General features: G+C 51.3%; 1 protein-coding gene across 1 annotated transcript in view; it reads left to right on the top strand.

The window, feature by feature from the left end:
• Nucleotides 1-17,409, top strand: part of DOCK2 (dedicator of cytokinesis 2) — a 358,186-nt gene that overhangs the window by 258,973 nt on the left and 81,804 nt on the right. The gene's annotated exons all lie outside the window — the stretch shown is intronic.

Below are 17,409 nucleotides of genomic sequence, written 5' to 3'. Positions count from 1 at the left end.
TGGGTATAAATTTACGTCCATGAACTACTGTGAGATAGAAGATGACAGATCCCTGGTTTTCTGTAAATCAAGCCTCGCCCAGAGCAGCCCTGATCTGACTCAGCTGGCTCTGACCGAGACTTCACCTCAGCTTCCCCTCAACCCAGCCTGAGAGTCACAGAGAGGTTCCTGGCCGAGCATTCGTGCAGACCCCCTGGTCTCAGGCGCATCCCGGTCACCACTGGTTGAGCCATTACACGGTCACCCATGTCCCTGACAGTGCAGCCTTTGCTGGATCCGTACCACAGGAGCCCGGGGCCAGCGGTCCTGGGGGCAAAGCCCCATCTGGGACACACCAAGAGCAGGAGTTACTGGTCTTTGCTACGCAGAGCCCCACCCCACCAACACCCTCCTAGCCTCGGCAGCCTTTTTTCACCCTCTTCTTTTCCCTTTCTCTGTTTCTGCCTCCTCCTCCCTCTCAGCATCATGTGTCCCTCTCGTTCCCTCCGGGCCCCAGCGGCTCAGGGAGCTGCTTTGCCTCAATGCTCTCTAAAGCAGCAGCACTTCAGCATGACACCCGTGAGAGCCCCTGGAAGCCTTGTTAAATGCAGATCACTGGGCCGCAGGCGCCCAAGATTCAGATTCAGCGCGTCTGGGATGGGGCCCGAGAACGTGCATTTCAAACAAGACCCAGGCGATGCCAGCTGCAGGCCCAGCTGTGAGGACAGTGCTCCAAGGGGAAGGGACAAAATTCCTGCTACTCACAGGAGAGCGCAAGCAGAAATAAATACTTCTATTATTTGCCACACCATCCACCAGCTCATGTTGACTGATAAAATTATATACTGACCAAAAGGTGATTCAGATGCAGGTTTTCCGGCATTCTCGTGTTTGGCGAGGAAGACCCAGGGCATTACATTGTATCTTTTCTCCCAGGTGACGCCGGTCTGTCCTTGTTTGCAACTCCTCCTTAGCCCGGAGCTCAGGACCCCTGGTTTGGGGCTTCCTTCCAGCCTCTGGTCCTTGTCAGGTGATTTTCAGAAAGTTGCTCCTCTCCTACCCCCAAGTTCAGACAGTGATTTTTCTTTCTGTTGCTCAGACTTGTCATTGAGAAACCCAGCACCGTCTGCAGAATGTATTTGCAAGTAAAATGCCCGAGTAGCAGCAGAGGGACCAGGGAGAGGGGCAGCGAGATGTGGTGAACTGTGTCAGACAGGCAGCCTGCAGAAGTGCGCAGCCCTCGGCCAGCGCCTGTGCTGGAAATAGAAACCCGGAGGTGTCCCTGCCCGCGGGGCCTCCTGCTGCCTCTCCCCTCAGCACCTGGGGACGGGGCTGCCCTTGAAAGTCTAAGTCAAGTGGAAATGCCCTTGGTATTTCATCTCCCGGTGACAGTGCCGAGGAAGGGTCAGGCCGGGGCTGCCCTGCCCCCAGATCTTGGTGCCATGTTCTAGCTGAGCGTAGTTTTAGACAAGCTGCTTCCTCTCTGTGCCAGAGCTTCCTCGTTTCTAAAGGAAGATAATAAGAGCATCTACCCCAGGGTTGTTGTAAGAATTCGAAGAAATAATGCGCGTCCGTTGTTTAGCATGCATCTGCCTCATTGCAAGTGTGCAAATGAAGGGGAGCCTTCCTCATTCATTGCTATTACTCTGTTCTGCATGTTCACGCCTTCATTTTCCTCCTGGACCAGGAGCTCCTTGCGCACAGGAGCCTGGTCTGATTCCCTTTTGTATCCATTCATTTAATCACCGAACATCTGTGGAGGTCCTACTATGTGCCAGTCACGGAGCCAGGGGCCCAGCATGCAGCCCCGCCTGTGGTGTGGAAGTGTAGGTGAATGGTTAACGAATGAAAAGGGAGGTTTGACGAGGAGGTTACAAAAGGTACATTTTTCTTGAACTACAAGGAGTGCCAGAGCAGCGCTTGACCAGCTGCAGTGGCCTCCTGCCCCCTGGGACTCTTCAAAGAATCAAATCTGACTTGTCAAGTCTGGGCTGGGGCCTGAAGGAGACTCTTCCTTTTTAACAAGTTCCCAGGAGCCCCTGATGTGGCTGGTCTATGGAATGCACTTTGAGCAGCAAGCAAGGCCCTAGGCACCCGTGCGTCGCCTCACTTACTGCTCGTAAAAACCTTACGAGTTAGGAAAAAGCATGTTCCTAGGGATTGAGAAGCTTGCCTCAGACAGCTGGCCAGTCCGGAGTCAGCTGTCCATTGAGCTACACTGGCTCCCGAAGAGCAGTAGTTCCCAGAGTTTGCTGCATCCCCTGGGTTTGAATTGCCCAGGGAGGGTTAAGAATCGCCATGCCTGGGGACTTGGACGGCAGCTAATTCTAGTGTGCAGTGAAGTTTGGGAACCCTAGGTCCCAAGCTGAAACCCATCCAAGGAACAAGGAAGGAAAGGGCCTGATTTGCCATCTCTCTAATTTCAGGTACCAATCACAGGCTAAAAATCCCTTTATCATTTTACAGATGAGGCCGTTGAAGCCAACAGAAATTAAGAAACTCATCCAAGAATCTCCCAACTCGCAGATGGCAGAGTTAGGACTAGAGTTCCGGCCTCTTGGTCCCATTTTCCAGGTGCCCCCTTGTTTTAACCAACAGTGAAAGTGACAAGCCATGTGGTCCCTGTACTGGGGGAGGGTCCCAGGAACAGAGGGTTCTCATAGGAAAGACACCTTCCTGCTCCCCTACCAGCCGGAACTTTGGAGACTCAAAGGAGACCTAGGGGGCCTCAGGGGAACATCTTCTGGTGTCACAAGGGCAGAGAAGAGCTCCTTTACAATACCCCCCCAGTCCCAAAATGATAGCATGCAAAAGATCATGCCTTGAAGTTGTAGGGGCTTTAAAATTCCGAAGTGAAGTATAGAACCCCTTTACGGTAGACGCACAGTTGGTGGCTTGACTCAGCGCGATGAACATCCATTGTCTTAATCATGACATGGTGTCCATTGTGCTGGGTGCTTCACTTTAAAGACATAGGGGGCCACAAATATCTACAGTCATCCTTTTTGAGGGGGAGATCACCATGACTCAGAGCTGAAGAGCCCAAGTCTTAGCTGTTTCTGTGTAGCTTTAACTTATGGCTGTTGATAACTGAGCCATCTGACATGCCCACACTCTTAACTATAACTATTAACCAGGCACTTACTCTGCTCACAGAGAAAGTGCCGTATTATCCACTTAAGGAATGTGGCCACATTTAACCCACCTCACACCCCCACAAAGGAAACGTTACTTACAGAGGCCTACACAGCGGGGAGCTGGGAAGCCAGGATGCAAATCCAGCTGCAGGTGGCTCCGGTCCCCACTCTCAGAGCAGAAGGAGCTGGCTTCGTAGCCTTGTTTTACAGGCAAAGACCAGAGAGGGAAAGCAGCCTGCCCGGGAACACACAGGAAGTGGGCAGCAGGACTGGAGCTGAGACCACAGACTCCGAACGCAGGGCTCAGTGTTGTTCCCCGCTATGTCCATGGGACACGAGATCAGAAAAAACAACCAGGATCCCAAAAGCTGTTCCCCTTCCCACTTGGGCTCAAGCTGTTACACAGTGAGGACGTCGCTTTCCGTGACAGACCAGACTTGAGTCCCTTTCCCGGAGGAAGCTATTTAATTAGAAGAGAGCCCTGTACCGCTCTGCGCGTTCCCTCCAAGCAGACCCAAACCGGCACAGGCCCTTGATGTGCCTTCCCAGTCTGCGCCCCATTTATTCTCCCACCCAAGACCGTATCTCCTCACTGAGTGAATATTTGTTGAGTGCCTACTGTGAACCAGGCCTATACTGCAGATGAAGAGATACAGAGAAAATAGGATCCTAACCCAGCCCTCGCCTTCACAGTCCTATGGCAGAGACATACGCAGATAAAGAGAGGGCTCCCCAAAACTGATTAGTGCCATCAGCGGTGAGCCTGGGGACAGGCGAGCTCAGAGAAGGGTCCCCAACCCAGCTGGGGGTGCAGAGACTCCCAGAGGCCTTTCTGGAGGAAGTGGCTTCCAATATGAGGCCTGAAGTGGAGTAGAGGAGATGAGGTAAATTCTTTAAAGCAGTGCGTGTGTGTGCACGCACACGTGCTAAGGCTGGGAACCCCGCGTGGACCGGCTGTCAGAGGCGATCAGACTGTGATCTGGGTAAGTGAGTTGGTGGGAATTAGGACACACTCTGATGGAAGAGCTTAAGGGAGCAAGAGGACATGCTGAAGTTGAAAAGGGCCAGATGAGGCTGGGGTTGCACCCTCTGCTGAGCGGTTTGGATTTTTCTCTAAGAGTCACTGGGATCCACTGAAGGCTTTAAGCAGCAATGAGAGTTAGTCTCACTCCAGTTCAGTAAGTGCACGCCCTGGCGGCTCTATGGAGGTGAGGGGGCAGAGCTGGGGTCAGGGACAGAGTGGCCATAACCCCAGTCCCAGTGGCGGTTTCTTCACTGAGGGCAGTGGGGATGGGGGCAGAGAAATGAACATGTTCAAGATGGAGTTCTAAAGCCCCAGGGCCTGGGCGTTTGTGGCACATGACAGGAGAGAGAGCAGGATGGGGGACGATGGCTGGACTGTCATCTTGAGCCAGAGGGTGGTTCTGAGAAGGAGCGCGGGGAGGAGATTCTGAGAAGGGAGGGAGGATATTGACATGTTTAATTATGAGCTGCCCGTGCGGTGTCCCGGGGCAATGTCCAGCAGGAAGCTGCACTTCCGAAATGCTCTTTGTTTAGCAGGGAAGACCCTAAGGCTGTCAACACTTGGTCGTTTTCTGACCGGATCAGAAGGAATGACCGTGGGGTCCCAGTCATGGACTGCTTCTTCTAGCTCCTGACAGGGCTCAGGGAGACCAGCTAAGCAACAGAGGCCCTGGGTCTCTTTTCTTTAAAATCACAGAAGAATGACATTCCTCCCAGCCTCTTTAGTGGGAGTTCACTCACTCACTCAGGCATTTGGGTCACTTTTTACTGAGCACGTCCCCTGTGCCAGGCCAGGAGGCTGCTGGCCATGGAAGCAGGTCCCCGCCCTTGTGCATCTCCAGAGCGAGCGGAGAACAGGCACTTGGACGTATGGCTGAGGCTCCCTGTGATCAGCAGAAGGAGAGCTGATGCCAGTGCTCTGGAGACCCAGATGCTCCTCAGCTTCGCATTGTTAAACATTGCCACGGAGCGGGTGTAGCCACTCGTGGGATGGTTTTCACTTTTCATTTTGGCAAATTGTGCAAAATTCACAACTGCGGAGAGACTGGGCCTTTGAATTAAGTTTTGTTATTTTTCATTTTTCGTTATCACAATTCCAGCTCCCTCCAAGTCCTTAGGAAGGCCATGCCCTAAGCCCCCTCCTCAGTCAATGCTGTGTTAGTGGTGATGAGGACAAAGAAAGGAGAAAGACTTGAGTGTCAGAGGAGTAGAGGGAGGGAGCGCCCAGCTCTGCCTGGGGCAGAAGGACATCAGGTGGAATCAGAGAAGGCTCCCTGGAGGAGGGAATGGCAAGTGCATGGGTCTTCAAAAATGAATTGGACTTCCTGGCGTGTAAAAGAAGCCCCCTTTGGCTTATGCAAAGGCTGATGGAGTGGAGAGAAGTTAAGAGTAGATGGCATGGCTGGGGGAGAAGCGGGATTTGGGTGGCGGAAAGTCTTGGATGTCCTTCTGGGGATGTGAGCGCCAAGGAAGCAGTGAGAAAGATCCCACTCGTGCAAATGCCCACAGGGACCAGGCAGCGACATGAAAGAATAGTAGGGCGACCAGCTGTCTCAGTTTGTTGAGGGCTTCCTGGGACAGAGGACTTTCAGTGCTAAAAACAGGAAAAGTCCTGGGCAAACTGGGGCAAGTTGGTTCCTCAAGAGCAGGCCCAGGTCTTGGCTGCCTGGAAAGTGGGTGTCCACCCCCTCCGCCCCAGCCCTCTTCGGGGGCAGCTCCCAGCGCTGCCATATGGGGATGCAGAATGGTATCTTGGCTCTTCCCAATACCCAAGGGAAGCTGAAACTCCAGAATTATATGCAATGGCAGCTTCTGGTGCTTAAATGTTGACAAAGAAGTCAAATGTTTTAAAACACTGTGCTGGGCAAACAAAGCATTCCTGGGGGCTTTGTGAGGCCTGTGGGCTGCCAGCATGAGGGTCTCCTGGCAAAGTGACAGAAGCAAAGCCTCCCATATCACCCCCCTCCCCACTCCTGCCCTGAGGCCCCTTAAACGCACATTCAGAAGATTTTCATTATGCAGAGTGACTTCAATGATCAATCGTTTGGTTTTTAATTTGATGTTCTTAACCAGATTTGGATGCTGGGCACAGAATGTAATGGATCAAAGCAGGGATGAATAGTGGTAATAGAGACACCCATTTAATTTTTTTGAAAGATGAAATTAGTGCTCAATGGCTTGTTCTTTCCCAAATATGGAACCTATGTGATGAGGAAGAAAAAGAAGAATGTGCATCTCAGACATCAGCCTTAGTTATTCGTTGAGGTCCATTAATTCTGGGCATGCAGACAGCCACCTGGCTGAGACAGGGTCGGAAAAGAAGAGTCATTGTGTTCATGGGGACTTGGAGTCTCAGGGGCCAGCGTTGGGAGGCGGGAGAGAATTGTAAAGTTTTAAAGCTGTGATCAGAATGGTTGGGCTCTAGGACCGGCTCTGCCAGGTTCAGAGGCTGTGTAACCATGGGGAAACCACCTCACCTCTCTGACCCACGGCTTCCCGGTTTGTGCTGCTAAGCGTCTAGCTTGCAGGACTCCCACAGGTCACTCTGCCCATCGATGCTCTCATCCTAAGCTTTAACTTTGATTAGACTGCAGCCAGGATTCCTTCTGGCTGGCCAGGGCGAAGGCGCCAGCAGGGGGGTTAAAGAACAAATCAGCCCAGACAAGTGACACCTTTTTTCTTTTCGAGATGGCATTAGGAGACAAGGGCTGTAGTAAATTGATCTATCTGGACGCCACTGAGCCAGCTCTCCGGATGGCATTGTTCAATGTGTTGCTTGATTTTCCCTTAACTGAGTGCAGATCAGAGCATGGAGTTGGGGGGCGGGCGCCTGAGGACAGAGTCAAACGCAGGGGCTCTCTGACCAGGGAGCCTTCTGCTCCCAGAGAGGGGAGGCTGGAGCAGGTGGGGGAGGACCTGCATTCCTGCCAAGCTGCATTGTCACCTTTATTAATGATGACAGGGAGAGGGAGTCAGCAGGCAGCTAATGTGGACTGCAGCGCATGGTAATTGGGAGGTGTTGTTACCATTCCAAAGGACAGGGAAGTGAAAGTGGGACAAATGGGAATTTAAGAGGAGGGAGGTGAGCAGAGGGAAAGAATGAAAAAAAAAAAAGGAGTATGATGTCATTGGGAAAATTGCAAACCAATAAATCAATGAGGTGCCATTCTGGGGACAGAGAGGCAATTGCCTGAGGAGGGGCCAGCCTGCCGGGAACCTGGAGCTGACAGGAAGTGCAAGATCAGCGTTCTCACTGTGGGTCAGTTGAACAGGAGCCCCAAGAATGGACTTCCACTCCTTGCTGCCCCTTCCTCCTTGAGACATTTTTTTGTTCTCATGAATGACATCAGAAGCAAGGTCTATCCAAAAGGGCTTCACAAGGGCTCATTAATGTGGAACCTTGGAGTCAGCTTTTCAAACAGTTATCTCAGAGTTCAGCTTCACGGGATTTTTTTCATCTTTGGGATCAGCTTCATAAGAGCCAGAGCATGGTGATCCTGGCAGTTTTTACTGTGAACAGACAAAACGGCACTCCCTTTATAGAAATGAAGAGCAAGGACTTTGGTAGCTTTCTTTAGTTCTCCAAACCTTGTCAGCAGAGCTGGCCCGAAGGCAACCCAGGAGGCAGGTGCCGGTGCGGCATTCCAGTACCTGCGGATTAAGGTGCGAAGCCCTCGGCCTGGCATGAGACCCTTCCCGCTGCCCCTCCAAACCTTGCTCATGATCACCTCTAAGCATCTGCTGTACCTCCGCACACACCCAGTAAGCCCCTCCCAGACCCTAGGGCCTGGGTGTGCTGGGACTGGCCGGCCACTTGCATCAGGAACAGCTAGACCTATTTGGGGGAGACCAGGGTGCTAGGAGAGACCTGGATGAAAAGTTGGGCTTGCAGTTTAGAACATGATGTGAGAGGTCTTCTTCATTCCTCCTTATTCCCCCCAAAAGAAATGCGAGGGACGAACTTTCATCCACAAAGCGATTGTCCCTCCGGAAAGCTCCTTGCCCAGCTGCCCAGTGGTCCACAAATGTGCTTGCCCGCCCGCCCCTCCACTCCTTGCAGCCTGGAGGCTTTGCAGAGGGAGACACGGGGCAGACAGCGCCTGTGTTGGTCCCCCTCCGCAATGCAGTTCTCCAGGTCCGCGGGGAGGTTTAAATCATCCTCCCAAGTCAACCAGAAGCTCACTCTGCACTTCCCCAGCTGGTCGACAAACTGCTCCTGGTGAACCAGAAAGGGGGCTGTGGCTGAGTGTGGGTGGAAGGCTGGGCCCCGGGGGACCCGTCCTCACAACAGTCCTGGGGGCAGTAAGCCCTGCTGTCCCTGTTTCAGAGACAAGAGAACGCAGGTTCAGGGAGATGAAGCCACTTGCCCAAAGATCCAGAGCATGTTGAAGAGATTTGATCCCAGGACTTGGGATGCTCTGCCCAGGGCCTTCCAGGAAAGCTGCTTCTATGGGAAACCAGTGATATTTCTTACAGTGTGGTGCCCATGTCTCACACTGAATCCTCCTTGGCCTTCAAAGCCCCAAGCCATGCTGAAAACGGAGGGCTGATCCTCAGCAGAGCCTAAAATCATAGGAGACTTACAAGCCATGGTGCGCAGTCATTAAGAGAGCTGGTCTTATCTATGTAGCTGTGTGTCTAGCCTTATCAACTGGTCTGTCTGCCAAGATCATCTGAGAAACTAGCTCCATCCATTCCTCTGTCCATCCATTCATTCATCTACCTCTCCATTCATCCACCTCTCCATTCATCCACATCTTCATTCACCCATCCACCCATCCACCCACCCATCCATCCACCCATCCATCCACCCAGGCAGCCAGCCAGCCAGCCAGCCAGCCCTCCCAGCCATGTATCCATCTATTTCTCCGTCCATTCTTTTACCTCTATGTAGGCACAAGAACTGTCTATAATGTTTCTTAATATTTTATAGGCTTATTGAATTGCACTGAACATTCTTAATATTCACGAGTAGGCAGGGGCCATGGTAAGGTAAAATATTATGGACTTTTTCTTTCTTCATGTGATTGCCTAATTGTCATATTAAGAGTATATCATGTTTACAAAACAATAGTCTTTTTATGTTTTCTAAAGAAAACAGAAGCATTCTCGAGTCAAGCTGATGTAGGCAGGTCATGTGACCTCCCTGGTCCTTGGTTTCCTCATCTGCAAACACACATGGTTTTCCCCATATCGACTGGACGTTGGGAGGATTCAATGAGAAAAAGCACAGAGAGCACTTGGCCCACAGTAAATGCCCAATAGCTGGTGGCTCTCATTATCATCGACATACTTTTTTAGCACAGTGTCTGACACACGAATGTCCAACTAATATTTGGACTCCTTCCAGTTCTTTTCTTCCCTTGCCACAGCCCTCTAAAAAGTTCTTACTGATGGATAAACAGTGCACTGCCCAACACACGTTAGCCCTTTAAATGGCTGTTGTTGTTGTTGTTTAGCCCACAGGGCCTCCTGATTGAGAGGTAATGTCCTCCTGCAGCACATTTTCTGGGTGAAGGTGACCTTGGAGTCATACAGAACCTGGATGCAGATGTTTGCGGGAGAAGCTGAGGGGCTACTGGGGAGTCTCATCCAGGGCCCACGTCCTCTCTGGTTTTTCTTAGGGAGATGTGAGCTGAGGACAACATCCTGTTGTCCAGGACTCAGACTTGTCTGCGCAGCCTTTCCAGAGGCATTCGGTGAGAAGCTCGGAAGACATCACTGGTGTGTGTCCCGAGAACAAATCCTTGTTTCTGAGACTATTCCTTTTGCAGTCTCACTCATGTATTTCCCTGCCCACACCTCCACCGATGTAATTAGATTTGAATGTAAACATTCAGCAAAATCATCTGCTCAGTTGAAAACTGGGGTGTCCTAAATGACAGCCCCTCTCCTGACAAGCAGGCTTCTCAGGTCCCACGAACTCAGCAGGCTTTCCCCAGGGGCTGGGAGTGGCCCGAGGAGTCCCCTCTTCATTCAGCTCTGGGCAACAGGGGGACACGCCCCTGTAAAACTAGAGTCCACATCACGCCTACCGAAGGAGGGCCTGAGTCTGCTATGAAATAATCATTCAGCAAGGAGCACTTTGCGGAGGAGCCGCAACACTACCACGAGTGAGGAAGAGGCCACGTGAAAAATATCACGTGTGTTTTCCATAGATCTGTGACCCCAAGAATCTCCAGTGTAGTCTCTTAGAGCTGGGCTTGTGTGGTAAGACATGGAAAATGCCTCTTTAAAGAGGGATTCTTCAAACACACAGCAGCCTGAGTGAGCTTCTTAAAACCAAATCGACGGCCTCCCTTTGCACTTGGAAGAAAATCCAGCCTCTTGCCTCTGATGCGCAAGGACACACAGGATGTGGCCTCCACCTGCCTCTCTGACCTCACCTTACACCGTGCCTTCCCTCCTCTTGCACCTGCTAGCCCTGCCAGCCTCCTTTGGGCTCCTCCGGCACTCTAAGCATGCCCCACCGCAGGGCCTTTGCATCGGCTGTTCAGTTGCCCCAGAATGCTGTTCTGCCAGATTTCTGCATGGCCAACCCCCATCATTCTATCTCCACTAAAATGCCAGCTCTCTAATCTCAGTCTCTGCTGTTGAAAAGGAGTCCATCCCCACTCTACTCTGTCTCACTACCTTGTAGTATTTTATTAGTAGCTGATGTCACTGTCTAAAATGGTCTTACTTGTATATTCACTTGCTTACGGTGTGTTTCCCCACCCTGGCCCTGTATGCAACGGGAGTATGAGCCCCCTAAGAAGAAATCCCTTACTAATCTTGTTCATGACTGTCTCCCCAGCGCCTAGAAATGTACTGAAGCATAGTAGGTGCTGAGGAAATATTTGTTAAATTAAGGAATGTGTGAAAGAATGATCTCACTCTGTCTTGATCAAATATAATTTAAGATAGAGCGCACTCAGAATAGAACAAAATTTCTTTCATTTCCAGCCTCTCCTAAGGCAACACATGACCCTAGTCTTTCATAGTTTGCGAGGGAGTGGTCCCTGTAACCTTCTTTCACAGATGGGGAATATTATAATAAATTCGCTCTCTCACCCAGTAGCTGTTTATTGATCCCATACTATGTGCAAGTTCAGTTCTAGATTCTGGCAATACAGCAGTGAGCGAATGGACAGAAATTTCTGTCCATGGGGAACTGCCAGTGCCAGCATGGTAGATTTATGAAAAGAACGCAGGTTTGGGAGTCTGAGAGGTCCGGGTTTTAATTCTTGCCCTACCATGTGCTACTTCTCTGTCTAGGCCAGCATCTTGGCCTCCACGCATCTCACTTTCCTCATCTGTAAAGTAGGCGGAAAGCCGACCTCATGAGGTTGTGGAGATGATTCAGTGAGACGATGAACGGATGGAATATGCCTGCTTTCTCTTACCCCTTGCCCTTCCCCTTAGGATTCCACGTCCCATTGTAGTCTCAGCAGGATTTAAAGCCACCCCCCACTATGGACCCATGTACACAGGCTCCCACCAGAAACAGGACAAGTTAGTTGCAAAGTGTGACCAATTCAGGCTCCTCTTCCAGCCTTGCTTCAGAGCTGCCTAGTTACCCTTCCCCTCCTGCTCCTTGTCAGCAAGGACAGCTCCCTGAGGGGACAGCATGCCTGCCATTCTGGGCCTAGCCGTGCCGGGCAGCTGACCCATCACTGGGGCCCCCAGCACCAGGCGGGGTTGCACATGTGAGTGTGCCAGGGCACACCCAGCATACACAGCATCCAGGTGGCACCATCCTGATTTCCTGTGATACTGTGCATTTGACAGGGAGCAGGTCATAGGAAACCCCTGCAACTGTGCCCGTCAAGAAGCTCTCCGCGGAGGAAGGTGACTCGGTTAACTCTATCACACAGCGGACGCCTGGGCAACCAAAGACTGTCACTGCACGCGAAGACAGGCGCCTCTGAAGGCCAACCTCTGGGGACTCAGTTTTCGATGAAGACAGTCATTTCATGCTTTTGGACACTGTTGTCACGCTTCCTACCTGGCAGCAACTCTCCCCAAATAAAAGAAACCTCCCAGCATCCTCTGTTTCGAGAGACACACACTCAATTTGCTAAATAGCTAGGATGTTGGGTGTGTTGTTAACCAACAGCAGAGTCAAAGGGTACTTGGCTGTTTGTCCCAAACTGTGACTGGAGCACTTGATGTGTTCACAGGCAGTCGCAGGGAGGCAGAGTCATCCCTTCCTCTGCCCAGGTGCAGAATTTCAGTTCGCTGATCTGCATAGTTTCTCTGGACCAGAGTCAGCAACAATGACAATAATAGTAATAGCTGATCATTATCAAGGGCTTTCTATGCTCTAAGGGCTTTACACACATTGATTTAATTCACAACAAAACTGTATGACATAGGGAATATTTCTACGTCCTTTTACAGATGAGGATGCTGAGGTACAAGACCCTGTCCAAGGTCACACTACTCGTAAAGGGGGGAGCTGAGATTTGAACTCAGGCCACCTGGCTCTGAGGCCCCCGAGGCTCTACATCCTGGCAGAACCAGATGTAAGCTCTCTGGAGCTCTTCAGAGCCCAGGCTTATCCATCCTGCTCACCGCTGCACCCCGGCACCCAGCACCATGCCCAGAACTTGACGGTTGCTACGGTGGAACGCGCACACTCGCTTCCCCAAACACCGCTGCCAGTTACTGCTCCGAGCTGCTGACAAAGCTCTGAGATGAAGGAAGGGATCGTAGAGTCCTTGTTTCTCCTGACACCACAGCCTCCCACCTCTGGTCCTGGACCCGCCACACAGCCAGCAACAATTCCATCCAAGAATAAAATCTGTTATGTAACCACATGGCAGACATGGGGGTAAACAGAGAAGCAACCCAGGAGTAGCCCTTGGCCACTTGCAGTCTCCAAAGGAAATAGGTGATCCAACAGATAGAACTTTGCGTCTCCCTATGAGCCTCCCTCGGCATGCAAATTTTCCTTCATCTCCTGTCCTTGGTGCTTTCTATATTTTATCTTATTTTGGTCTTGCACATTATTTGAAGTTACTATAGCAACGTGTCACCAGCTGGTATCGCATAGTAAAGTTGGCTGTTTTCCTCTCTCTGCGATCTCATCACACCCACTAATCTCAGGTGAGTGGAGGGCACATTTGCAGCGACCGTGCCCCTCCCCCCTCCAAGCTCTCCCTGCCCCTCCACCCCGCGCACCCCCCACTTTGTTTGTTTTCCAGGACTGGGCAAACTGATAGCCCCTTCCTTGTTCAAGGGGCACTGCGGGGGTCCTGCCCGGTGCATAGGTGCATTTGCATTCGAGGCGGTTAAATAGATTGGCCCTATCAAACTATGATGATGGTGGTGATGGTGATGGTGGTGACGAAGATGATGATATTTCACGCAAAGGAGTAGCACGCTTTGGGGGGGGCTGCTCTCCTAATCACAGTCACCTAGTTTCCCAGCTAATTAATATCAGTCACACAATATTGGGTTTTTCTTTTCCTCTCTCGCCATCGCACAGTGAAGAGACCCTGGCTCTTTGCCTGGGGAGCTTCAGCTCCCTCGCAGGCGGGCAGGACCTCCCCACATACTGACGGGCTGAATTAACTAAAAGGGCTGATTGTCTGGAATCGCTCAAGGGGCTTCCATAAGGAAACAAGCCCGCTGCTCAGGGTATTAAGTAGCCCCTCGTCAGCCGAGAGCCTGTGAGGACCGCACTTGTTTTCACACGTTTGACCTAGTTTCAAATCATACCTCTTCATGCTGTGATTCATTAGCTACATTTTAAACCGCCCTGAAAAGAGTCGAGGCGACTCTGCCTGGGTTGTGCCACTGCCTCACATACACTTTCTCTCCGGAATTTAATATGCAGGTCCCCTGGCATTCTGTTTTAGGAAGCAAATTCCCACCCAGGCGCCTGGCATGCTGCTTGGGTATGGACGAGTGGCTGCCTCCTGCCTTGGTAGTAAATACATGTCCACTACACAGTTCCTGCCAGGGCTGGGAAGAGGGGGGCTCTCACTAGCCCGGACTGCAGGGGACCCATCCCCCCCACCGTTCCCCATGCGGTATTCCAAGGCGTTTCCATGCTGCTGTCAGGGCTGGGAGTTTGGGCTCCTACCGGATAAAGTTTGAGCTACGCCAGCCTTTGGAGTATCTAAGTTGCCTGGGCGAATGCAGTCTGATCATCACCCCCGCCCCCCATCCCTCTCTGCCTTCCTAAACATTGAAATCATGGTGGGCGTAGAAGTAAGGTCTCAAACTTACAGAAAGGGAGGGGCAGGAAGCAAAAAGGGGAATTGCCATGTGGGGAGTGCTAGTAAAGAAGGGGTGCACGGCAGAAAAGCATAGTGTTATTCCTTCCTGCTATCCGTGCGTGACGGAGGTTTCCTGTGTGTTGTTTTTGTTTTTGTTTTTTAATTTAAATGACTGGAGGAGCCTTTTCTAAATAGGAACCTGCTGCTGGTGTCTCAGGCTGTTTCACAAATCAGTCACTCACACCGGTGTGATTTCTGAAAGATGTGGCACTCAGGTGGGCTAGACACCATACTGCAAAAAGGGGGTGTTTCCAATGGGAAGTGAAATACTGTTATTTTTCATTAACGGCCAAAGGCAGGTAACTTGTCCAAACTTCAGTCACACCGCACTACCGAAAGGCACTCGGCTGGGTTTTTCTGTGTGGTAGTTAGGACGAAGAAATGAGCAAGCTGGCAAAAGTAATTTTGATTGATTGGCAAACCGTAACACCGCAAGCCAGTCCTTATAAAAAGATAATGCTTTCTTTCATAACATGGTCATCCTCTGCAGCTGGCTGCTAGAGCCCCCTCCCCCCTTTTATTTTATTTTTCCCAAAGGAAGCATGGAAGTTTCTCTAACCAAGGCTTAAGACAATGCAGCCTTTTCGAGGTAATTCCAGGCAACTTGAGCACCCAGGTTCGCTGTTTCCTTTTTTTTTTTTTTTTTTTTTTTTTTTTTTGCCCCCTTTAAATTCAAACCAAGCCACTGGAAATAACAAGCATTCCGTATCTATGCATTTGGGGCAGGCTGCGGTTCTGACAATGCTGGATTTCCCACAGCTCCACCACACACACACACACACACACACACGCACGCACATGCACACACAGAGCTCACAATCCCGGGACTCGCTTACGCCAAAGCTTTCAAACTATTGTCCGGGAAGCGACAGCATTTTCTCCCACAGGATCCAGGATCATCGATCACAAAAATACAACCCAGCCGAACCTCTTACCTTGAGCAGTGGAATTACCTGCAGAGGAGGTGCCCCCTTTCCTCACAAATGAGCCCGGCTCTGGCCAGCAGCAGAATTACTCCAAACCGAGGAATAAGAAGTCCTTTATATTGTGATTTTCACTGTTTATGTGCCAGAAGTGTAGTGGGTCTGCTCACGTAGGAATAAATAAAAAGCCGAACAAACTGCACGGCAGCTACCATGTGAAAAAAGACCTCTAGTGGCCACAGGCTGAATTCTTGGAGGAAGGGAGAGGAGACTAGGGAGTAGAGGAAACAGTCTCTCTCTCTCTCCCTCCCTTCTTCCCTCCCTCCCTCCCTCTCTCTCTCTCTCTCTCTCACACACACACACACACACAGAGCCCACTCAAACTCTAAGATTTCTCCTTTCTGGCATCCTGTCTGGCTGGAGAGGTAAACAATAATAAAGCCTGTTTCTCGGTTTAAGCGGGACCTGGTTAAGTTAGCAGATGGTGGCGCTCCATCTGGTCTGGAAGGGACTAAGTTCACAAACTCACTACCACCCCCTGGGGGCCTGAGCCAGAGAGGGATTTGACTCCTTGGATGGCCCAGGTGGCTCCCCTCAAGGCAGAAGCTCAAGGTCTCCACCCACAGCGTCCACCCTTCTGCTCTGGACAGTCCCCGCCTGGCGCTGCCGGCCAGCTTGTCTGTTTTCTGAACACTCATGATGTGTGTGATGGTCACTAGCAGGCAGGGCCGGCTTCTCGGTTGCATGACCTGGCCTGCTGCTCAGCAGGGCCCTTGATATTCCAAATCACTTTTCACTAAGGACTCTGCATTGTCATTTTGTTCTGACCCCCCTAATTACATAGCTGGTCTCGCTGACTGGGGACGCACGCTCTCCCTAAAGCCCTAATTGGAAAGAACCTAGGAGCAAATGCAAACCCCTGTTTTCGGAGCTGCTATTGGGAGGGTGAGCTTGAGGCCCATTCACTTCCCCGAAGACGTCCTGTGGAGGAACGGAGGGGCCTCCGGGTGCATGATCTTCCCATCCACCACTGCACCGTAAACCTGTGATCTGCTTTATATCAGCGATAAGTTTGGTTTCATATTTTTATGCTTTTTAACAAAGGAAGGAGCTGGGGTCCTTTTTGTTTGTGTGTTTTGTTGTTTTTAACAGACAGCCGTTTGTGATACCAAACCGGCATTCTTGGCTCCAACATAATACTTCCAGCCCACCTGTCTGGTGCGCATGGCACACGACGCCCGTAACGGCGGGGCTCCCTGGAGGCGCCTGTGTGCCAGCAAGCCCTTGCCCATCCTCCGCAGGCTCGTCCTTCACCGGGCCCAAGTGGGGCTTCTCTGGCTAAGATAGCAGTCCCAGGGGAAGCTCGCCGGAGACAGTTTTAAGGGGCTTCTCCCCCACCCCCACAGATTTGTGGTCAGTACTTCCTTTACCAGGTTTCCAGGGTGGGCCTCCCTAAATCCTGCTTGTAGCCTGAACAGAAAATGCACCGTGATACAGACTCATAAGATCTGGGAGGGAAACAAGAAGAACGAGGTGCGGTCATGGGCTCTGGTGCCGGAAAGGATGTGGTTCTTGCTCCTCGGATCCCACAGGGTCTTCCAGACCCATCCAGTCTCCGAGTCCTTGCACTGATTTCCCTCTCATCCAAATCCCTCTGGTGTTTGGTCTGCTTCCCAGGTCAGGGGTCTTGTACTTTTCCCCGCACGGATGTTCTTCTTACTTTCCCAACTAGGGCATGAGCTCCTGAAGAGCAAGAACTACCTCTTCTCGTTTCTGTTACCCTCCATGGCCCTCAACAGGGCTGGTCCCTGGTAGCTGCTGGCCCCTCACCGGCTCACTCATGGTGGGCTGACCACTGATCCTCCTGTAGAACACGTCAGTGCAAAGTGTCATAGCAGCTGTTTGATTCTTCTGAGGCCCCTATTGGAGTAGATATGGGTAGATTATTGTCCGACTTAACAGATGAAAACATTGGGACTTAGACATGCAAAACTACAGGAATACCAAACTGTCCAGGACGCTGATAGAGCTGGACCTCCTGACACCAGTACAGGCCCTTCTCCCAGTGCCCAGGCAGCT

Source organism: Pteronotus mesoamericanus, unplaced genomic scaffold (assembly GCF_021234165.1).
Source record: "Pteronotus mesoamericanus isolate MK-2021 breed Mesoamerican mustached bat unplaced genomic scaffold, CSHL_Meso_final contig_2, whole genome shotgun sequence".
Lineage (NCBI taxonomy): Eukaryota > Metazoa > Chordata > Mammalia > Chiroptera > Mormoopidae > Pteronotus > Pteronotus mesoamericanus.
Note: the sequence above shows the minus strand (reverse complement) of the source record. Positions and strands in the feature narration are given on the sequence as shown.